We start from the raw sequence: 13488 nt of genomic DNA, 5'->3' as shown, positions 1-13488 counted from the left end.
GAAGAAATAAATATGAATATGAAACACATAGAAAATGAATAGCAATGAAAACATTGCTTATCAAACTCAAAGTACAGGTAGCACAAAAGGAAAAGTTACTGCCTCACACGTATATATTTTAAAAAGAAAAATAAAGACTAATGAATTAAGTTTCTAAATCCAGATGTTAGAAAATGAATAACAGAGTAAGACAGTAGAAGGAAGAAAATAATAAACATAACATTCGTGAAATGAAAAACAAACACTATAACAATGCTAGCCCTTTGAAGAGGCCAAAAAGGTAATATATTTTATTTGCTTTTACAAACTTTTCTCACATTTAACATCTTTGAACTATTTTACAACTGATGATGTGTAAGATTCAATAAAATATAGTAGACAAACTTCTGGTTAATCAACGAAAAAAGAGAAGGCACAAATAAACAATATTGGAAATGATAAAAATATGTAAGTATAATACAACAAAAAATTCTTTGACTAAATTAGTGCCAATAAATTTGAAAACAAATTACATGGATTTTTAAGATAAATTACTAAATTTGACATGAGAAAAAAGTAGAAAATATTACTAGACTTATAATCATAAAAGAAATGGAGTAATAATTCAACCTATCACAAAGAACATGAAGTTTTTATTATTTTACAGGAGAGTTCATTTCCAGAAAAATGAACTCAAAAATGGAAGGTTCATTTTAGGAGGGTAGTATATCCTTGACACCAAAACCAGACAATGACTGTACAACAAAGGAAAATATAAGTCAATCTTAAGAACATAAATATAAAAAATCCCAGACAAAAATAACAGCAATCCAAATCTAGGAATGCAGTTGTTTTCTTTAAATCTAGTAATGTGATCCAGTAGGTTTATCACACAGATACAATGGTGAATTACCATAAGAAAAAACTATTATTTCCTTTCAACATATTAATAAATTAAAGGAGGAAAACCACAGGATCATCTCAGCGGATACAGGAAAAGCATCAATAAAATTCAACATCCATTTATGATTGTTTTAAAAACCCACAAAACTCTTAGCTAACTAGAAATAGAAGGAGAGTTCCAAACCTGAAAGGAGTATTTACCAAAAACCCAAGCAAACATTATAGTCAACAGTGAAATGTTAGAAGCATTTTTAAATTCAGGGAAAAAGAAAAGGATAACCGTTATCACCACTTCTATTTAACGCTGGCCTGCAGGTCCTGTGAAAGGAACAAATAAAATGTGTAAGAATTAGAGTCATAGAAACAAAACTATCATAGCATATTAACCATAATTGTTTCAAATTCTCAGTCTGATAATTCCAACATCTCTGCCATATCTGAGTCTGGTTCTGATGCTTGCTCTGTCTCTTCAAACTGTGTGTTTTGTCTTTTATATGTTTTTGTTAAAAGCCAGACATTATCTACGGATGAAAGGAACTGGGGTAAATAGACCTTTAGTGTGCAGTTTTATATTCTCTGGCTGGGAGTTACGCTGTGTTTACTATTTTCAATAGCTGTAGGTGTCAGGGGCTAAAATTTCTTCTGGTGTCCTTATTTCTATCTGTCCTGTTGTCTTTAGGTTTCTCTGAAGACTTTTTCTTAAATAACGTCTGAGTCACGTAACTCTTCGACTGTATTCCCCTGTTATTATACAGAGGCTTTACGGCTATGGGTCAAGGGTTGGGGGAATATTTTATATGAATACTTGAGACAATATAAAATGAGACTATTAGTGAGCCTATGCCCCTGGACTGTGACCTTCACAAGTGCTCCTTGGTTTGGTTTGGTTTGGTTTGGTTTTCCCCCATAGGTAAGACAGAAAGATGAGAGGGAGCTGGAGTTGGGTTATTTTCTTTCCTTCATGTTGGTTTGTCTCTGGTAAAACCCCAGTCGGTTAGGCTCTAGTAAAATAAGTTTCTCGTAAGGGCAGGCCTTGTTAAGAACAGAATGCTTTGGGCATATTTCAAAATAGAATTTAAAATGCTCGTACCAAGACACAAAAACCAGTTACAAGACAAGCGCCATGTTCGCCAGGTGATAGGGCAGTAGGAACTCTCGTACCTGCGGGTAGGTGTCAGAAGGAGCAAACCTCTTTGAAGAACAATTTAGGGTTATCTAGCAGAATCAAACACTTAACATGTCTGAGGCCCCAGCAATTCCACTCTTAGATCTATACTCTGTACTCTTTGCCTTTTTCAATGTGTTATTTGCACTGACGGTGCAAAAGCAATTGTGGGCAAAACTGCAAGTGATTTAGCACAAATCGAGGCTGTGGCACCAAACTGTTTGGGTTGTCATTGTATTCTTCACAGTCAGGCACTTGCAGGAAAATCATCATCACTCAGTTTTACCTAAAAATTCTATTGATGAAAAAAAAGAATTCTATTGGTGAAGCAGTGAAAATTATTAATAAATTTTGTTAAATCTCAACTCTACTGTACATGTCATTTTAATATGAATATTCTGTATAATGAAATGGGAAATACCGTGGTTCCCCGAAAATAAATCCTAGCCGGATAATCAGCTCTAATGCGTCTTTTGGAGCAAAAATTAATATAAGACCCGGTCTTATTTTCAGGGAACCACAGTATACATAAAGGACCTCTAGAAGCACAACAAGGTACATGGGTCTCTCAAGAAAAAACACTTGCACATTTTGTTGAACTAGGAGCTGAGCTGGTTGTTTTTTTCACAGAACACCATTTTTACTTGAAAGAAAGGCTGACGAAAACTATGGTTATTCAGACTTGGGATTTTGGCAGGCGTTTTCTCACAAATGAACAGTGAGCCTGTCACTTCAAGGAAAGCAACTGACTGACTGCATCTGTTGCCAATGATAAATTTTGAGCTTTCAAGCAAAAGTTAGAATTTTGGAAAACTTGGGTCTACTGCCATGACCTTGACAGTTTCCCAATTTAAAAAAACCTTTTATGATTAAATCAGTGGTGATATAAATAGATGTGCTTTTTTGATATTGTATAATGAAATCTGTCAACATTTGTAAGACACATATAATTCAGTGAACCAATGTTTTCCAAATGACCAAGAAAGACCAGTGGGTTTTAGTGTAACAGAACGTGAGTTCATTGATATGATTTCAGAGCCCACTTGCAACTAACCTGTAAGAAACTATTACTTGCTGACTTTTGATTTAGTATCTTTGATGAAGAATATCCAAAATTATTTAAGAAGGTTATTTAAATACTCCTCCCTTTTGCAACTACATATCTGTGCGATACCTGGTTTTCTTCATATATTTCAACCAAGACAACACATTGCAACAGATTGAATGCAGAAACAGATATCAAAATCCAGCTGACTTCTGTAAGCCAGGCATTAAAGAGATTTGTAAAAATGCAAAACAATGACCTTCTCACTAATATTTTTTGTTTAGTAAAATATAGTTTTTTGGTTAAAAACATGTTATTTATATTAAAATGTAATGGGTTTATTATTGTTATTTTTAGATGACTAGTAAGTATTTTTTAATTGCTGTTTTAATTTCAAACATCATAAATATCAATAAATATAATTCACATAAACAGAAGCTATTTGGGGACCTTAATAATTTTAACAGTAGAAAAAGGGGATCCTGAGAGCAAAACTTTGAGAAACACTGCCTTAGAGAAAAAAATCTCCCATATGTTCCCCATGAGACACGTACAAGATTTCATTTCAGCAATGTTTGTGATTTAAAAACAAAATAAATTATTTAATGTTTATTAATAAGGGAATGGATAAACACATTTTGATATAGCCATATAATAAAATACTTGTCTGAAGTTAAAATGAATGAGCTAGATTTATATGTATTAATGTGGATGATTCCAAAACATGTTGAGAGAAATTTAAAAATGTTTGCAAAAGGAGAAGTACAGATATACCACTTACATACATTTTGAAAACAGAGAGAAGGATATTATTGCTTATGGATACATCCATAGGTAGGAAGAATGTACCCCCCGGATGTGGATATGCTGGAAGATTCAACCCCAGGATGCTGGTGGGGAGTGAGGAGTGGGACCAGGAAAAGCAAGGGAAGGTTCAAATGTACACGTAAATTATTTAGAAAAAGACGTCAAGCAAATATGGCACAAAGTTAATGTTTACTTAACTGGGGTCATAGGCAATATTCTATACACGTCTATTCATTTAAAACATTGCAATGGTAAAATGTACTTATTTTTAAATGTCTGCATTTGTTCTCAGTGAAGAAAAATTCAACAGTCTGCTTCCCAGTGGAATACATTTTCTCCATCTAGAGCCGGACAGCCAGCTGTCCTGCTTTTTGCTGGCTGCTAGTTGACCCTAATAGATGACTTGGGATATTTGAAGGGTAATAATGTCTTTTCTGTTCACAGAGCTCTTGATCCTGCGTTCTCAGTCATGGCTGCAGAGGAAATTCTCCCTCAGATTTCTTACAGAACTCCTGCAGCTGTCAGGCAGGGCACGATGCCAGAATACCCAGAGAACAACTTGAGCGGCATCAGCATAGTTCCCGCTTGGGGCAGGATTCCCAACACAAAGTATCCTGTTCCTTTTCCTTTTCCTTCTGGAGCCAGAGAGCAAGCCTTTGATTTGTGTGGAGGATATCATGTAGCCTGTGGGGTGTAGCTGGGCTCTGGGCGTGCATCTGGGAGGCACCTAATTCCCCGGGCACTCCCTGGGCCTCCTGAGCCCCACTGGATAATTTCATGGCAGCCCTGAGATGATATTTTTACCTTTCAATTCATATATTCAGCCCAGAAGCCGCTCAGCTTCCCGGAATTCTTATGAAGAATACCCTCAGCAATAATTTTTAGACTTCATAGCCTCCGATCAGGAGGAGAGAGCTTGATATTCTGGTTTTGTTTCTGTTTGAAGAGCATATGCCCAAAGGAATTGTATGTGTCCCAGATTCAACACAGCTGTTAATTAGAGCTGAGAACACTTGGTTGACCCCTGTGTGGCTAATTGCTAGAATTGAGAAGCGTCTCTAAGGGCCTGATATGATAACAACTGAAAATTGTACTGAGCATCACCTAATGCTTCTGGAACCAGTTCAGGATGGGAAGCAATCGGCTCCCTGCGGTTTCTGGCGCGGGAGATGCAGCTATGTGCTGAAGGAGCAGTATTAAGGATTCTCTTCAGTGATTAAAACACCCACATTTCACTTTGGATGTGTGACTTGAGGCAGTGTGCTTGGAAGGGCTTATCAGAGAGCTCAGAACTGTGCAGCGAGCATATGTGGCCTACTTTGGAGGGCTTTGACTATTTCTCTAACATCTCACCCTGTACCAGTGCCACTACCACTCCAGGCCAGTTCTGTGGGACAGGATATGAGACAACTCCTGTCTGGACCCAGGACCAGCTTCTGAGGTGCAGTCTGATGGGGAACAATTATTTGGTTTCCCCATTTTAAAATGAAAACGGGGATTAGCTCTTACAATGAGAAAAATGTATGGAAATCACGTAGTTCCCCACCTGGCATATGAGTGGTGATCACATTTTCCCTCCCTCTGTTTGCTCTGTGAGCAGAGAAGACAGTGGAAATAACCAGAAACAGAAAGGTAGACACAAAGGGCGAGAGCTGGGCCTGGGCAGGGAAGAAGAGGAGGTAATAAAGGTGAGAGAATTAAAGCCGTAAGTCAGAAAGAAGCCCAGAGGGACAGTGGTTAGGGAGAGGAGAATGGGGAGGCAACATGAGGAAGGGAGGAGGCAGGAAGAGGGAAAGAAGAATGTAGGAGAGGAAAGGAAGAGACTGGCCAAACAGAAAAGTTAGAGGTCGCTCTTCCTCCTTTCTCCCTGGGTCCCGGGAGAGAGTGGAAATCAGCAGAGCTGCCCATGAGCATTTTGGCCTCCTCGGCCAAGAGGCCCACAGCTACCCCAGATAGTTTAGTGCTTTGGCTGACTCCACTTTCTCGGCCTGGCCCAAGGAAGGTCGCCTGGAGCCAGCAGTGTAAGGAGAGATTCATGGTCCCTTTTCCAGATGAGCTCCAAACTGTGGGTCCAATTCCAGGAAGTGACAGCAGCAGAAAGCAGCCCAGAGTCTGACCTGTCCAGAGCTGGGGAGGGAATGACCCAAAGAGAGCTGGAGGAACAAGGGATCGATTTCATTTTCTTCTAGATCCAAATTGCCTATGAGGGCACCCTGGTCCACCAGACCCACATATCTTGAGTCTTTAATGGGACCTTTCAGATCTTCCTCCTCCTAATAGACACCTCTCACTAACAGGGACAGTGAGCACAGCTGCTGTCTGCAGGCAATGTCCAAGGAAGAAACTCTACTACACAAGGAATCACGGAGTGTAACCCAGAGGAGCATCAAATGGTTAGCTAAATGGGGCAGTGCATGCTGAGTCTGTAGGAACTGGAAGGGGTGGCATGAGGGCTAAACAGTCAGGGAGACACCACGAAGGAGGTCTCCGTGGGTTAGAAGGTAAGTGGAGACCTTGAGGGTAAATAACATCCAGAGGCAGAAGTGCCTTACCTGGATAAATTGACAAGGCTGATCCCATTGGATTGGAAGGCCGATGGTAGAGAATGAGAGCTCATGGTTTTTTACTGCCATACATTTATTTCAGGAGCAAATGTCTTTGGTCCTCTTCAAGGAGAAGCATGTTAACAGGATACTACAGTAGAAACGGCGTATGACTTGCAGGCCAAAGATTTAGGTTCAAGCCCTGGTCACTCATTCCTAGCTGTGTGATCTTCCATAAGCCAACAGACTTTCCTGCTCTTTGGTTTCTCATTTGCAAAACAATGGGATTTCAGCGATCCCCTTCTTTACTTGCTAAAATGTCTTTTCTGTGACTTCAAAATCAAGCATTGTAAGCTTAGAACAGTTAATTAAAACAAAACAAAACAGTGTCTGATGTTTTTAAAGAATGTAACAGCATGTTGAAATAAGCCTCTTCCTTTCTCAGGGTTTTGGCTAAGGCTCCAAAGCTGAGAACAATAGATTTATGTCTCCCCCACTCACACACATCCTAAGTGAGATACAAGACTGTCTAGGCAGTACTTGCAAAGAGAGTAGCCTGGAGCTGCTTCTGCCATGATTTGACCTTCACACACCCTTCAGGCTTTGCAAGAAAAGGCTAAGAGCAGGGACCTAGAGGCGGCCTTCTGCTTCCACTGGAAAAAGGTCTCTAGTGAAAGGCTGGCTGGTGGTACCTTGGGCAGCAGAGCAAAGCCAGTGGGTCCCAGAAGAAACAAGCTGCACTTGCAAAAAGAGTAGAGAAGGTCGTGCCAAGAACGTAAGGAAGAAAGTTGGACGTGCGTTATCTTACAGACTCTAAGAGGCCCTTCTAGATGACTTCAACATAGGAGACACTGTGTGGGGTGGTCTGCTGGAATCCAGGTGACAAGAGGCAAATTCTGAGATCCTAGCAGAACGGGGCATTGTCCAAGTGATGCTATGGTATATATCCTAGGGAGGAAGGATTTCTAAACAAGTCCTCAAAAGTACCCATTAGAGAATCACCAATAGGATCACCCAAAGCCATTCCCAAATGGCTCTGTGATTAAAACTGCAAGGACCGCTGAAGACCTTGCCTCTTTTTCTCTAATCCTTTCTTCTCTGAGCCCAGCTCGTACAAGAGGTGAAACAAAGAGAAAAGAAATGACTAGGAACCCCCTCTTCACCATGTTTGCAAGTCTGGTTATGGCCCACACTGGTGGAAGGGAGAACTTAGATAAGAAATTGAAGTTTTCATAATAAATTGGACTGCACTTTTTAATACCTGAAAATAATCAGAAAACCACAGGTAGGGAAGAAAGATTTGAGAGAGCAGTTTTTAAGGGCCAGAACAAAGTCATTTCTGCTTGAATCCTCCCAAGTCCAGCTTGTTTAATATACCAGTTACAGGAGGATAACTTTGGTGAGCTGGGGGAGGACTGATTGCAAAGGGGAGGGACACTGGTGGCCAGATCCCAGTTAGGAGGCTGTTGTCTAGAAATTAGGCAATAAGGCAATGGGGGCTGAGGATATTCCCGAGGTAAATCTGGCAGGAATTAATGACCGCTTAAATGTGGAACGGAAGTAAGGTGGATGACTCATACAAGCTTCTAAAGTTGCTAGCTTGAGAGACAGGAAGATGGTGACTTGATGGATAGTGACACTACTTCTACAGCTAAATATGTGTTCTGGAGAGATCTCACACTTAGGTCAACGATGCCGCAGTTTTGGAACTCTTCAAGTGAGATCTTCCTGAGCCAATGGCTTCTGAGCCAATGTATGAGTCATATTAAAAAAATCAATCTCCTTACTTTCAATTTACCCATTTTTCATGTAATCCATCATTAACCAAACGTTTGTGAAGTGTTCCCTACGTGGTATGCACTGTGCTAGTCGCTGCAGAGAAAAATGAGCAGGACGCAGGCTGCTCAAGCTGCTCACAGGCTCTCTGTTCCTTTTACTCCAATTAAATACTGGGGTAGTACTCACTTCAGGAGCCAATGTCTCTAGTCTTCTTTAAGCAGAAGCACGTTAGGCAGGGTAATGCAGTACAAAGGGTGTGCGATTTGGAGACTTTAATCCCCCTTTAACTGCTTTATGCCGTGCTTTTATGTAGAAACGAGCGAAATACTATGCAAATTGGGTATGGACCATCTTAAGTACATGACCTTATTTCCATTTGTCCATTGTCCATTTTGTTTTACGTCCTACAGAATTTAGGCTGTATGACAACATGGTCCAGAAATTTGATCTCTGTCCAAATTTGCACTTTCTAAATGTAAGCAGACACTCAAAATTGGTCTAAAAATCACTGGCACAAAATGTACCCGAACAGGCCCATACAATTGTGTTTCTCTCTCTCTCTCTCTCTCTCTCTCTCTCTCTCTCTCTCTTGCTCTCGCACACACACACACACACACACACACACACACACACACACACACAGCTGTTTATACCAGTCAGATTTTGTTCAATCTGATAACAATATATATCTAGTACTCAGAATATCAAAGTCTGATGCTAAGTCCTCTAAGGGGATATAAAAATTAGAAATATACAGCAAATAGTTAATTCGTTTCAGAAGTCCACAACTTAGTAGAAGAAATAGATACAGTTATAAATAGCATATGTGATATGAAGTAAATTGTGAAATGATATGATAAAAGAATAAACAAATTAACAAGGAAGAAAGAATACAATAACCCCTTGTATTTATGTCACTTGTTTTTTGGACCTCAGGTACAAGAGATCTAAGTTAATCATACTCTTCAGTTTATTCAACACACACTCTGAGCACCTACTATATGGCAGGCACCTTTCCAGACATTGAGGTCATGCAATTTTTATTCAAGTTGGGGATAAGTAAACAAGTATCTGACAGCAGTGGCAATGGAAAGAATTAAAGCAGGGTCGTAGGAGAGCAGGTTATTAAATGGCTCTTTAGTGGAGTAATCAGAGGGAGCTTCTCTGAGGATGTGACATTTAAGCAAGACCTGATCAACAGAAAGGAGCCACCCTGAGAAGGAAGCTCTGAAGGCTAAGCATCTCAGACAAGGGAAACAGCTATGCAAAGGCCCCAAGTAAGAATGAGTTTCAAGTGCTGCAGAAACTAAAAGAAGGTGTGTGTGCCTGGAACAGTGTGGGCACGGTGGGGAGACTGGAATGGGATGAGGGTGGAGAGGTGAGCGACCAGATAACCAAGGCTAGATTTTAAAATAGTATAGTTTGGCCAATCCTTAATTGCATGTATGCATGCCTGTGGGTGCACACACACGCGTGCGCGCACACACACACACAAAGTTCTAAAAACAGTCTCAAGCATTGGCAGAACTGCTGGAATCTATGACTACTTTGGAAGAAATAACATTCATTTGGATCAAATTTAAAGACTTGTTACTTTATATTCACATCTAATACTTAACTGGACTAGGAAAATCTAAGGAACAAAGGATATTTGCATACGTGAACTCTAAGCATTATCAATTGTATCACTGAATGGAATATAAATATAAGAAAAGCCATGCACTTCTAAAGAACAATTTGAAAGAAAGAAACTGCATGACAGCAAGCAGGGTGAATGGAACCATTCCAACTACGAGGGTGAAGAATGGCAGTTTTTGCTGTTTCTCGTTAGATTGGAGGAGAGTATGCCATAGTCTCATCGTTGGTTTTGGATAAGCCCCCTTGCTTACTTTATGTTGTCATTTTATGGTTTTCCCAATCCCCACTCCATAGGTGTCTCTTCTAATATTTTTGGAACATGTCCTCAGATGGGTATGTATCTTTAATAAATCCATGGGTTATTTTCCATGAATGTGATTTTAATTAGCCAACATGGAATTGTTCAATGATATTGTTATGTCTTATTTATTTACTCAAGGCTATTTTTAAAAGTCTCTGTGTGTTGCTCTATATATCTCTATTTCATCACTTCCAACTGCTACAGAGCATTTTGTGATAAAGATGCTTCATATTTTCCTTACCCATTTCCCTCAAGATGGAAACTAGATTGCTACACATTCTGTATGCAGTGGACATCCTCCTAAAGGCGCCCTGTGGGCTGAGGTGAGCGTCTCCGGGAGGTTATAGGACCACGAGGATTCTTCTCGCTCACCTTCTCTTGGTAAGGCTAAATGCTCTCCTGAATGAAGGTGCTAGTCCACTTGACCATTGTTTTTTCATAAATGATTTATATAGAATACACCGAGTCTCAGAGACATACGGTGATGTAGCCAAGGTCGAACAGATAGGAAGTCTGAGGATCAAGAGCCAAACCTTCCAGTTCAGTTCTGAGGCCTTTTCCACTGGGAAAAGCCTACCCCATCCCACATGGATGTACAGAAGCACAGATGCAAAGTTTAGCTGCATTAATTCTTAGGGGTTATAATTATCTTTCACTGCCCCTCATTCAACGATTATTTATTGAATGACAGCTACAGGAAACACTGCCTTTTTTCTTCATGAGGTCAAGGTTTTTCCTTTGATCATCAAAGCACCTGCACCGAGCAGGTATGCATTAGGAATAAGCTCCTTCCTTTCTTTGAAGGAACTTACAATCTAATTTCCTTTCATAACCACAGTCAACAATAGTACAAGCAGCAGATTTTCAAAAACTTTCTGTGGTTCTGTTTCCTTGCATCTGTATTTCATGGCTTCAGAATCCCTCAAAATTGATCATTTTACCTGGTCCCTGTTCTGCATTTCCAGAGATGACCAACTCCCTCAAACGTCAGGTCCCAAATATCCAAGTCATTTCTGAAGACTGTTACAAGACCAGTGGCCAGTGCCCAGTGGGTAGCACAGAGTAAGCATGGCAGAAGCATAAATTGGATCCATTTTAGCTGTAGTCAGTTATGCCCTTGGGTTTGAAATAATTACTTTCCTAGACATGTGTTTCCCAGATGAAAATCATGCTGTGATTTGATTCTAAATGTAAAAAAAAGTCTCTAGCAGAAATTCATCACCAACGTGTTAAGGAATCTGATGACTAAAAATAATCTCCCCGCAGAGAGCACGAACATGGTGTGCAGACTCGGACACGGAGAACACAGCGGCGAGTCTGTGTGAAAGGGAATGACATCAGCAATGAACCTTTTGACTTGACTGGTGTCAATTTAGATAAGGAAGCAGTAGACAACAGTGGAAACAATAAAATTTAATTGATGCTTCTGATGTTCAAGGAGCACTATCAAGACTAATAAAGGGTAACTAAAAAGATACATTAGAATGAAGCTATCCCTATATAACTGTTATCTCTTAAAGTTAAACTGTAATTCTCTGTTTCACTAATTGCCTGACTGATAAGTGTATAGTTATAATAAACTTCTTTTGTTTCATTAAAGAGAACAACTCTTTAAAAAAAAATTAAAAAGCTGTCCCACATGTCAAAAGAACTATTTGAATCTATTTTAAGTAAGAAATGATTTCAAATACTTACATGGACACTAGCCTTCAAATCAAATTAATTCCCTAAAGGCAAGTCACAAATTGGGGAGAATCCAGGACAAGATATTCTTAATCTCTCCCTTTTGATTCTGAGATGGAATCTGCACTTGCTACATGTCTACTCTGTTCAGTTAAGTGGAGGCCACTCTTCCCTTCAGAAAATGGTTCTCCCAGTTCCTGGAAAAAGAAACTGCTCGGTTGCTTCAAAAGGAGAAGACCATTGAAGCCTGGGGCAGGTGAGTGGCAGTGGGTAAAGGAGGATGAACCCTGAGAGTGTTGACGGGTTTATACTGGGCCTCTAAACCCAAGGCCATTATTAAGGCTCTAGAGGCCCCGGGGCCAAATTTAATTTGCAAATTTGGATTTTTGTTTCTGTTTCTGTTTTAGCTCCAACATGTTGGTTTTGTTTGTTTACTTTATTTGAATGTCCTAGGAGATGCAAGAAGTCTAGTAAGCCCAGCTTCCCCCACTCCAAATTTTTTCACAGCCCCCTTAACTCGTTTCGGTTACCTAACTTGGCCCTGAAAGTTACGGGGTTTGCAATAACTGTTTAAACTAATATGTTGTTTTGGAAAGATTGTTTTGTTTTGTGGTCCCAAACATCTGTTTCTCACTCCCACTACTGTCCCACACATCCCCAGAAGAAAAAAGAGTTGTGAGTATGTCAAGGCAATAATGCAGATCTCAAGATCTTGACTTTCTATCACTTCAAAAACCATTACACACGAGAATATAAACTCCATAAGAGCAGCGACAGTGTGCTTTTGTTTACATCTCCGCAGTATCTAAAACAACCTCCTGGCACTCGGGAGGCAATTAGTAAATATTTATTGAATGAATGAATGAACTGCATTCATTCATTCAATAAATATTTTACTATCAATCAGTGTCTGCAAAGCTCTGAGTTTGGAAGTCAATTATGAAACTTCTTAGAGCTTTTCCTTCACACATAGTTGCTGTCAACCTGAACCAAGAAGAAGAGGGAGACTGTAGTTGCACGTACAGAAGCCTGCACATGAAAGGGAGTTGGGGTGCATTCAACAACAGGTGACATAAGCAAAGAGGATGACAAGGAGAAGACTGTTTCTGGTTCTTAAATTAGTTCTAAAAGGAGATAAGAAGGCAAAAAAGGGCCAAAAAGAAGGAAAGACGAGAGGAGAGGGCTTCTGCCCCATTGATCCTTCTCTTGATTGCCTAGTTCAGTGCTGTCCAATAGAAATAGAATGTAAGCCACATAGGTACGTAATTTAAATTCTCCAATAGCACATTAAAAAGGAACAAAAGTAACAGGAAACATTAATTTTAATATATATTATTTACCCAATATATTCAAAATGTTATTTTAGTATAAGCAGTGGCTGCATTTCAAGTGTTCAACAGCTGTACGTGGCTAGTAGTTACCATATCAGACAGCGTAATCCCAAACCCTAGAACCTCTTTCCTAAAGCTCCCAGGGCCACCAGGCACTCTGCTCAGTGATAAGCGCCTCTAGCCAAAACATTTCCCTCCATAAGTCTGGGTTCTCCTGCCACTCAGCCTCCCGAAGCAGATAAATTCTTACTTGCTTCTTCCATCTTGTTTTCTCCCTGGCCCCAGACCAGGATCTGACTTTCAGCAATATGCTT

This window comes from Rhinolophus sinicus, linkage group LG05 (assembly GCF_036562045.2).
Source record: "Rhinolophus sinicus isolate RSC01 linkage group LG05, ASM3656204v1, whole genome shotgun sequence".
NCBI lineage: Eukaryota > Metazoa > Chordata > Mammalia > Chiroptera > Rhinolophidae > Rhinolophus > Rhinolophus sinicus.
This window is presented reverse-complemented; position numbering follows the sequence as displayed.